The sequence below is a fragment of the Drosophila guanche genome, unplaced genomic scaffold (genome assembly GCF_900245975.1).
Source record: "Drosophila guanche unplaced genomic scaffold, DGUA_6, whole genome shotgun sequence".
NCBI classification, from domain to species: Eukaryota; Metazoa; Arthropoda; class Insecta; order Diptera; family Drosophilidae; genus Drosophila; species Drosophila guanche.
In genome coordinates this window covers 2202008-2212060 of record NW_022995746.1, presented here as the reverse complement: position 1 = coordinate 2212060, position 10053 = coordinate 2202008, and the positions used below count along the sequence as shown (strand labels likewise).

General features: G+C 44.0%; 1 protein-coding gene across 1 annotated transcript in view; it reads left to right on the top strand.

The window, feature by feature from the left end:
• Window positions 1-2494: 2494 nt before the first annotated feature.
• The window catches only part of LOC117582608 (homeobox protein aristaless), a 28129-nt gene continuing 20570 nt past the window's right edge, over window positions 2495-10053 (top strand). Inside the window, exon 1 of the mRNA XM_034270481.1 lies at window positions 2495-3096. The gene's annotated coding sequence lies outside the window, so the exon portion shown is untranslated. The remainder of the gene's footprint in view (window positions 3097-10053) is intronic.

The following is a 10053-nucleotide window of genomic DNA, read 5'->3' as shown; positions in this document are numbered from 1 at the left end:
GCAGTGGGAGGAGGCAGCTGGCTGGGGATGGGAATGGGAATGGGGATGGGCATGGGAGGCGTTGCAGTCGGCCATTTACTACGTGGGAGGAGGTGGCCTGATGGCTTTTCGCGTAGAACAAGTCTAGAAGCAGCGGCAAAAGCGGAAGCTGGAAATTAATTATTTGCCATTAAGGCTAAGTAGATGATATAAAAAGTGGCAGCAAAGCGTGCTCCACGACGGAGTGGCAGGGGTATGGCACTGAGAGGGGTAAGATGTGGGCTGACTGTGGTGCTGAGGGATGGGAGGTAGTTAGTCAGGGGGGTGCAGCTCTGCAGCCAATTTAGACGTCAAGTGCCCATATAAATTACATAAATTTCACCCAGCACCCTGCAACAGTCTACAAGAAGTAAATGCAGAGTGGGAAATGGCAGAAGAAAGAAGCAAGAACAAGAAGGTAGAGAAAAATGTGGAACAAAAGGAAGATGTAGAAATGTAAGAAAGAAATTAGAGGGGAACTTGATTTTATATATCAATGAGAAATATTTATTTGAAATTTCACAAGAAAAGGATTATTGTGGTAAGGGAAAATACCAAAGATTAGTAGAAATAAAGTGACTAGAAAATTGATCAACAGAAACTTGATATTGTTTGACTTATGCAACTACTTCATATTCTATCCCTATTCCAATTCGTTTTGCAGATCGATGTTTACTTCATAGCTGATTAATGCAATTATTGGCTTAAAACCAACTACGGATCCCTTCATCTCCTACCTCCCCAGCAAGTGCAACGGTAGAAAAATCTCTTCACCGAACTTTCCACTCACCTGCCTGCCTGCTGCTGGCTGCTGCAGTATCAAGCAACGTGCCACGCCTTCTATGCGAGGCTGCCCGCTGGCGTCGCAAACGAGTCCCAGACTCATCTATTATGGACCAAGTAATTCCACTAAAACGAACCGAAGCGGTAAAACCCCCCAAAAGAGAAGAAAAGAAACGAACACGAAAACGAAAACGAAGAGCAGAGCAGAGCAGAGGAGAAATGTCCAAACCCAATCAAAACGGACAAAACAGAATTTAAGCGTAAAATGAAATGAAATTCGAATTGGAAATGAAACTAAAACACAAACTAATGATGGGGTATGGCAAAGGGGGTGCTGGTGGGAGGGATTAGTGGAGGGTTCCACAATAGACAAAGTCATAAATCAGGGCGCCAATTTGCGAGCCTGACAGCCAGCCCCCCAAGGATAGTGGTGTGGGGCGGGGAGAGGATGTCTGAGTGAGTGCTGGAAGAAGAATAGTTTTGGGCCAAAACGCCCAAATAGACGCAGAGAGTAGGGACTGGCAGGCAACAAATTCATTTCGTAATTGTGGCCAACGACCCAAGAGGTGCCCCCAACGGAGTGGGAAGGGGGAAACCATTCAGGCAAACAATAATAAATGGGTTCCAAGATGGCGGATCTCTGGGATTGGGAATTGCGGGATTACGTTGGGATTTGGTTTGCGGGTAAAAATAATACAGGGGGGTGCATGGGGGAATATGCCCGATAATAAATTCAATGAAATTCACTTAGAGTTTGCGCAGCTTTTTGTCTCGAGAAATTAATAAAAATAAATTGAGTTGTCCAAAGCGAAGGCGAAAAAAGAAGAAGGAAAGAGAATAAGAACAGTGGTTGGGGGGTAAGAATGATATGGCCAAAATAAATTCCAACGGTGAGTAATCGTTTTCAGTTCTCCGTTGTGCCTTCCGTTCCTTGAGCGCACCCAAAGCACAAAAGCTTCCAGCGCTCATCCTCAGTTCACCCACTCTCTTATGCCCTCTCCCTCTTACACCCACCACTTGCTCTCTCACTCACTCTAACCCCTGCCATTCACCACACTTAACGATGAAAATCCAATTTAAGGCCTGCCTCAGTTGTTTTCGCTCTCTTTCGCTCACTCCTTTGGGGTTAGTTCGCTCCCCCCTGCACCCCGCGCTCTCTACCTAAATAAAGTGTAATAAAATAAAGTACCTACACGGGTCGGGAGGCACGGTAGAGTGTAGGGTAAAGCTTTCAAAGCTCTGCCTTCATTTCTTCTTTTGGCTGCGTTGTCCCCTTTTTTGTTGTTTCCTTCATCCATGCCGAAAATTCAATTTCCACAATGAAAATGCGCGAGAAAATTGTCTTACATGCAACAGAAAGAGAGAGACTGCAGGCGAGCGAGTGCAAGAGAGAGAGCAAGTGGCAGCGAGAGAGATGGATAGATGGCCGTGCTTTGGTTTGCTGCTCACAAAGCGCCTGCGCCAGCCAGGCAAAAAATAAAGGGAAATGTGGCAGAGGCAAAAGCAAAGGCGGCGCTTAGGGGCACAGACCGACGACCGACCATCACGAAAACCCACCCCCCGCCCAAACCACTCCCCCTCTCCAGCTGCAGCCATCTTTCAGAGGCGGCAGGCAGCAACGGCAACGGCAACGGCAACGACAACGACAACAGCGACAGCGACAACGTTGACGTTGCGGCAGTGGCAAGCGCCGTTAGATCATTCACATTCTGACGTTCCACGCGTTCGGTTGACATCCAACATCCATTCTGTAGCCCCCAAACAAATCTCTGGGTTTCTGTGTGAAAGACGAAACTGAAAAAGGAAACCAAAATCAAAACTGAAAACTGAAAACCGAATATTAAGTGGATTATTTGTAGTTCTCTCTGACGGGAAAACTTCCAAGCCCAAAAGTGTATCATCTAATTAAACCCCGTGTGTGTTCCATCCTCAAACTCGGAAAAACTTCAACTTGATCCTTAACTTCCTTAGCGGCCTATTAGACCACTGATTGACTGTGAAGTTACTTCAGCACCTGGCACCTGGCACTCCACTCCTTTTGTGATTCTTGTACTCAAGAGAACTTTTCAAAAACTTCTTCAAAGTGTTTAGACGCTCCAGCTCCCAGCTTCAGCAAAAGTTTCACGTGTGCTTCGTGTGCTGTGAAAAGTGTGGAAAAACTTGATCGAAAAGAGAGCCAAGGCAATTCCTAAGACAAAGCAAAAAGAACCCAGCAAGGGAGAGCGCAAGGCAAGGGATTCTCTTCTGTGACACGCTTGAAGAATTGCTGCCAAAATTTTCACGGACGGTAATAAGGTGAGTTAATGGTTAGATAGGTTCAGAGATTATGGTTCTGTAGGAAAAGGTTTAAATGAAACCTTTTAGATTTTTTTATTATATTTTATCCTATTTTCTGGTACTTCCGAATATGATTCGGAGCACCTTCCATTTTTGGCAGGCTTCAAAAGTACCAAATGAAATTGATAAAAATAATCAAGTTATAAGGTATAGATTTTAGATACTCGTATCTACAATCTTACAATCTTAGTCAATTATTGCTTCGTCCCTTGAGAAATATGTTTCTTCCAGGTCTGGGCAAAATCTCATCTCAATAAATTGTTTTTCACCAATATTTCGCATTGAAAAGATTTTATTTATGTGCTTTTGAAGCATACAAACAATTTATAAGTTCCTTTATTAAATATACCCACGTTTAAAATGTATTCTATTCTTTTCCAAAGTGCATAATGAAACCTATTCCTATACATAATTCTCGTAGAAACATTTCCCGTACGACTGCGAACATTTAAATTCATTAAGAAACAGACTAAACATTCAAATTCAAGAGCCAAAAACATTTTGCGCATAATTTATTTAGACGCTTTTAATTTGAATTAAGGAAATTTCCTGATGAGTTCCAAATGTGATAAAAATCTCTCAAGTATGCCCCGCCACAACATATCCTTATGGGTTTCTGTGTGTGTTTGTGTGTGTGTGTGTTGAGTGGCGAAGTGTCTGGCAGAAGTGTTTGTGTTGATGCCTTTCCTGTGAGAAATCGCACAAAATTCGTGAACACTTGAAGTGCAAAAGGGACAAAAAGGAAGCCAAACGAAAGCCAGCGAGCAGCAGGCGAGAAAAGAATTAAAACCGAAATTGGGATATGAATAAAGGATTCGAGCAGCAAGGATTCAAAGGAAGTTTTGCTTGGGGAATACCAGGGGAAAAGTCTGACTGCAGTGCTCCACTTCTCCTTCTCTCTTACGCTAATTGAAGACAGACCAAAAGTTGATCATTCCCCCAAATGCAGTTTGAATAATTGACGATAATTAAGAGAGAAAAAAAAGAGAAAAGAAGCCCCGCAGTCAGTCAGAGACAGAGAGAGAGAGAGAGAGATGGATTGATGACAGCTGAAAAGAGATGGCGAAAGGGTAACGAATACAAAATCAATGGCAAATTATTTGCCAAAGCGAATCCGAAGCGCGCCAACAAATTAACAGGGAAGGGGAAAGGCAGAGGGAGTGGGAGACAGGCAGAGAGACCGAAACGAAGTTTCAAATTAAATTGATCAACCGCAAATTAATTGGCAGCCATGCAAACGTTCAACGCTCCACTGGAGCGACACACCCAGCGTCCCTCTCCAGAGCCATGAGGGGACCACCGATAGGAGTCAATTGGAGTTGGCCAATGTTTTCCCCCGCAACCCCAACACATTGGCTCCTCTTTTTTTTGTCCATTGCCACTCGTCGCCGAAGTTCGTTCGATTCGTTCAACTCAATTAGGGGGAACACTGACTGGCTCCCGGAGGCTGGCAGGGGGATACACTGGCTGGACCATGAGATGGGAGGCGACCATGCTGGGTGCTGATGATGATGACATCGCAGCACAGAAATAAAATACAATTTGGCATATTTAAATTAGCAAATAGAATTATCATACAAAACGGTTATTGGCTCCCGTTAGTCCCGTTGGAGGTTAGGTTTTTGCCATGTTTATTGATTTATTGATTGCTTGATTGAATTGAATTTGGAAACGGAAAATGGGTCAAATTGATTGGGCAACGGATAGACATGTAGTTGGATGAATGGTTCGAATATGTACACATATTTGGGGAATTCAATATACAAATTACAAATGTCAAAGGGCAGGCAGGTTATTTGGAAAGAATGTGGGAATGAAATTTAGTTGGAAATCGGGAAGAGTTAATGGAACAGGGGAATTTAGGATTTGGGTTGTGCAAAATGCTATTAAAATTTCCTCTAACAATAAAGAAGTGTAGAAATTATATAGCTTTGATCTATAATAATTTGGTGACAGTCTGAAACCCAATCTGCATCTGTATATATCGTGAAATAAATTGTAATGATTTATTTCTACGGTTCTCTTCTGCATAATTTTCAGATTTCATTTCCAAAACATTCCACAGCCAGCTCTAGATCATTCCCATAAAACTTTCTCATCGTTCACATGACAATTCCCTGATACTCCTCCCATGATCCCACCTCCCCCTATGCATCTTCTCAATCAGTTAACGACCCCCCATCAAGGCGTAAAGCTTTATTCATATGAGCATATGACTGAATGAATATATATTCACTGCAGGCAGCCCCCACTGTCATGAGCAGAACAAATGCACAAAACAATTTGCTTTAATTAAACAGAAAATTCAATCAAAATATTTATAATACAACAAGAAAACAAAGCCACAAACAAAAAAGCATGGAACCAAAGTGGGAATAAACGCTTAAATGGGGGAGGGGAGTGTGGCATGCCACCACCCTATGCGGGCGCCCCGAAGATGTTGTATGAATCGCTCGCACTTGGGTTCGGTTAGGGTTATGTTTGGTTTTTTTGCTGGTTTGGGTTTCGGCACAATTGGCGGCGACACTTGGACACGGACACGGACACGGACACACATACAGCCAGCGAGGGGGCGGCAGAGGGGGCTGCCACTGCACATTGGTGCACATAATTCAATTTACAGAAAAATTTGTACTGCAATTTCCAAGCGCTGATTTTCTGGGTGGGTGGCACTGGCCACCAGCCACCAGCCACCAGCCACCGACTCTACACAGATTCGTGGCATCATTCCGGTCTGTCTATGGGTCTGGGCTATGGGTCTGATTCTAGGCGCGAGCCAATTGACACAATCAAATTCGAACCTCGCAAATTCGCTTAATGCGCCGCGAGACAAAAAACAAAGGCAAAAAACCCAAACTGCAATCAACACCAAGAGACAGCAGACAGCGAGATGGGGGAAGTGGCCAGATATGCAGTGGGGAATCATATGCAAAGGAAAGGAAGAGAAAAAGGGATTATAGGGATTAAAGGGATTAAATATTTCTCCTAAATAGCTTTCTTGATTCCTACATTAAGTTCTGCGCTTACTCGTGGTGTTTTGGATTAGCTTAAGAGTTTCTTCCTACGCCTAGTTCATTCCTGAGAGTCTTCACTGTTTGCACGTATCACAGCCCACGTTCAAGTTGGATCATCATCAGCGTCAGCGACTGTGCGCCAGTTTTTGCGAGTAGTTTGATTACAGCTGGACAGTGGACAGAGGTCTAAAAACGGATGCGCTTTACTTTTGTGCCAAGTGATAACCTCATCACTTGCATGAGGCATGCCCCCAATCTGCGATACCCTACCCCCCGTCCATGCCATATATCATATCATCTCACCTCAGATGGAAATTATCGCGCGTTTAGTTTTTCCACAGAACAAAACAAAAAAACAGAGAGAACACTGCTGCTGCTGGTGTGTGTGTTTGTGTGTGTGTGTGTGGGAGGCGGTGTGGGTGGGCGTGCAGGCAATTTTCCAAATGCGTTTAAGTGGCTCTAATGCCAGCGGGATGGGGTAACAGTCGACAGGCGCAGGGGGCACAGGGATTCCGCACGTGGATACAGCAACGATACCCATGGATACCCGCGTAGATGGATGGATGGACGGCCTGCATTGAGGCCGATGATGCCTCTCTGTCTGTATGCTGTCTGAATTATGCCATTTTCTAGTTTGCACTCTACAGATACATTCATGCATGTATCTGTGTCTGTCTGTGTGCTCTTCTCGTTTAGTCGCGATTTGGCAAACTGAGATTCAGTCGACCGATAAGTCCATTATGAAGCGCTTTTATTTTTGCTGCTCGTACAGAAGGTCGTCTAGCGAAGGAGGTCGGTCAGCCAGTCAGTGGTCATGTCTGTGTGACCTTGGGGCAGCTTAGGCGGAGGAGAAATGAGAGAAAGAGCAGAGAGTTGGTTGGGAAAGTGGGTTAGTTGGATAATTGTTTGGCAGAGTGAAGGGAAGATGCGAATCAGGAGAGGAGAGTAAAATTACGGCTAGAGAAAGTTCCAGTTGTTATTTACAATGAAGTTCTGAGAAGAAAGGAAGTACGTTAAGAAAACAATAAAAAAAATTAATAATAAAATGTTTCATTGTTGAAACTATGGAACTCTCTTTTGGCTTCGATGGCTCTATTATAACTTAACTTAACTATAACTTATGACATCTATTGCTTAAACTCCTTTCTCCCTTTAATTCTTAAATTAAATCCATTAAATCCCAGCCCAGACCTAGTTTTTGTAGCTACCATAATATTCTGCCTGCCAGACGACACTTCATTTGAGTACCTAAAAAAAAAAGAAGAAATATATGTACGACAATTAACTCAAAATTAATTAAAACGCATCAGAATATAATGCAATTTGATGCTGCAGAGGCGACAGCAACAGCAGAGGGCATTATGCAACAGCTGCCGTTACTCGCATAAAAAGTAATATAAATATAAATTAATAATGTCACGAATAACACAAAAAAAAAAGAAAGGAACAACAGCAAGAGTAAGAGAAACAACAACCAGACCGGGCGAAAGAGAGACAAAACGAGCAATTGCATTAATTGAGCAAACAACAAAGTGGGGAAATGCGTCTGGAACGACAGACGAGAGACCGACAAAAGTCGGACGTCAACACTGAATATGAATGTGAATATGTGAATGCGAGTGTATGAATATGTATGAGATGATGACTCCAATGCCAATGCACTTTTTGTCCATGCAACAAATGCATTTTGCAGCATGGAGAAATTATCAACTGTCGCTTGATTAATTTGAATTAACCAAATTAAAAATGGAAACACAAGTCAATCAGCGAGTGCAACACCCAGTGCAGCAGCCTGACTAAAGGGGGGATGTGGTTGTGCGCGAAGGCAGGGGAAGACTGAGAGAGAGGACAGTCGAGTGGGAGCATTGCAATGGCAGATCAAGTTCTCTTCTGAATATTGCAAGGGTTTGCAAGGGTTGTGATGTATTCATAACAAACATGTACATATGCCCATTGTATATTTGTATATCTTAATATTTGCCTATAAGCTTTCTTTCCCTATTCGCCTGTTCATCATTGTATTCTAAAGCGCAATCACCTATTTTTATGTTTATTACTGTCTTGTTTTCGACTATGCACAAAACATAACTGTAACACCTCACAAGCATAGCCAAATGCTGCTCCGTACCTGCACGCGCATGCATCGTTGGGTACCGTTTTGCATTGGGAGCGACCGTCGCATGGCGTGATCTTCCGATTCCCTTTTGGGCTGACCTTCTGTTCGTGGAGTTGGGGCCAGGTAGAATATTCTAGTTGAGAGCAGCCCCCTCTACTTATTACTTGCGGTACAATAAGATATCACTAGTGGATAACCAGTGGATCACCAGTGGCTGATCGATGACTCTTCCCATTAGGTAAATAATATTTCAATATTCTATTTCTCTGATAATTGGATTGAAACAAGAGTTAGTTAATTTTGAAATGCCATCAGTGCAAGTGGGACCACAGCAATGGGGCAGCAAACTCCCTTTATCTGCCCCACTGCCACGGCTGCCCCAGCTAATGCAATTTTGTGAGCATTGCATCCGCTTCCGTCTCTGTGTCTGTGCGCGGTCCCTTCCCTCTCTCTCTCTCTCTGTCCACCATGTAATCCTCCAGCTCTGATTGAATTTCCACCGTTTTTGGCGTCGGCTCGTGGCAGAAACTAGCGATAGCCTCCATTACTAAACCCCCACTGTAGCTGCTGTCCGAGGACGGCTTGGACAACAAAGGCTTAAACACACAGATTTCCACGTATGACCCCGGTTTTGCCTGCTGCCACTCCGTCACTCTGCACTCCTCCTGCTGTGGAGTGTTGCAACCAAATCGAAATCGTTGCGCTGTTTAGTGCGCACTTAATTGAATTTCGCGTGTGCTCTGCTCTCCACCAACCAGACACACACACACACACACACGCATAGACACACCAGTGCCGGTGTTGCATTGTCTAGGCCACAAACATTGTGCCAAGTGCATTTCGTGCAATTGGATAATTGCATTTGGCTTGGCGTTGCCGCCACTCGGCGACAGCTGCCACACCAATTGCAACAGCAGCAGCAGAAACACACACCAAAACTCTGTAGCTGTGCCACGTGTTGGCTGTTGTCACTTTTGGCACTTGACCTGGAGTACCGGCCATGGCAGGTGTGCGACAATTAGCAGCGGGCGCCTGAGAGTAGGCTGCAAAGTGGTGCTGGGAGCTGTGGAGGATCCTTTGCTTTGAGTGAGATTGGAGTACATATTGAGGAATTTTCAATAGAGATAAATAGGTATTCATTCGGTGAAGAGTTGAGTATTTGAGGAGTATTTTAATAACATTTTTGGAGGAGCTTTTCATAGGAAGATCCGACGATCCACATACCCTTAATTATCAACAACACAATGTTACACATTCATCCTCATTTATTTAGCATATTCATGGCACATAAATACCTACAAAACCCCCCTTCAACCATGTCTGTACGGGTGCGCTGTGCACTCAAAGTGTTCCTCCAACTAAATAACTAAATTCCCACAGTTGATCGCACCATTCCATTACCAACTATCCCTCGTAAGCTCCACTGCTCTTTGGGTTGGGCATTAAAGTTTCAAAAATCAATTTCAGAAATAGCATTTTGATTTGATTTAAATGTAACGCCCCGAAGGTCCCAAAGCCCAAGTGCTCGCTCTCACACACAGTTCGATGCACACACATGGGAGCATTATGCCTCATGCTCTGCCTCTCAAAATCCTTCTTCCCAGTGACCTATGACCGCTCCAACTCACTCTGATCCCCTCTCTCGCTCTCTCGATAGGTAAGGCCTGTGCCTCTCCATCGCTGGGAAAGCCTCTGTGCCTATTTAATACGTCCAAAATAATTCAGCATAAATTATTCAGTGGAAATTAATTCACTAACAACACCAGTAACGGCGTACCTTTCCCC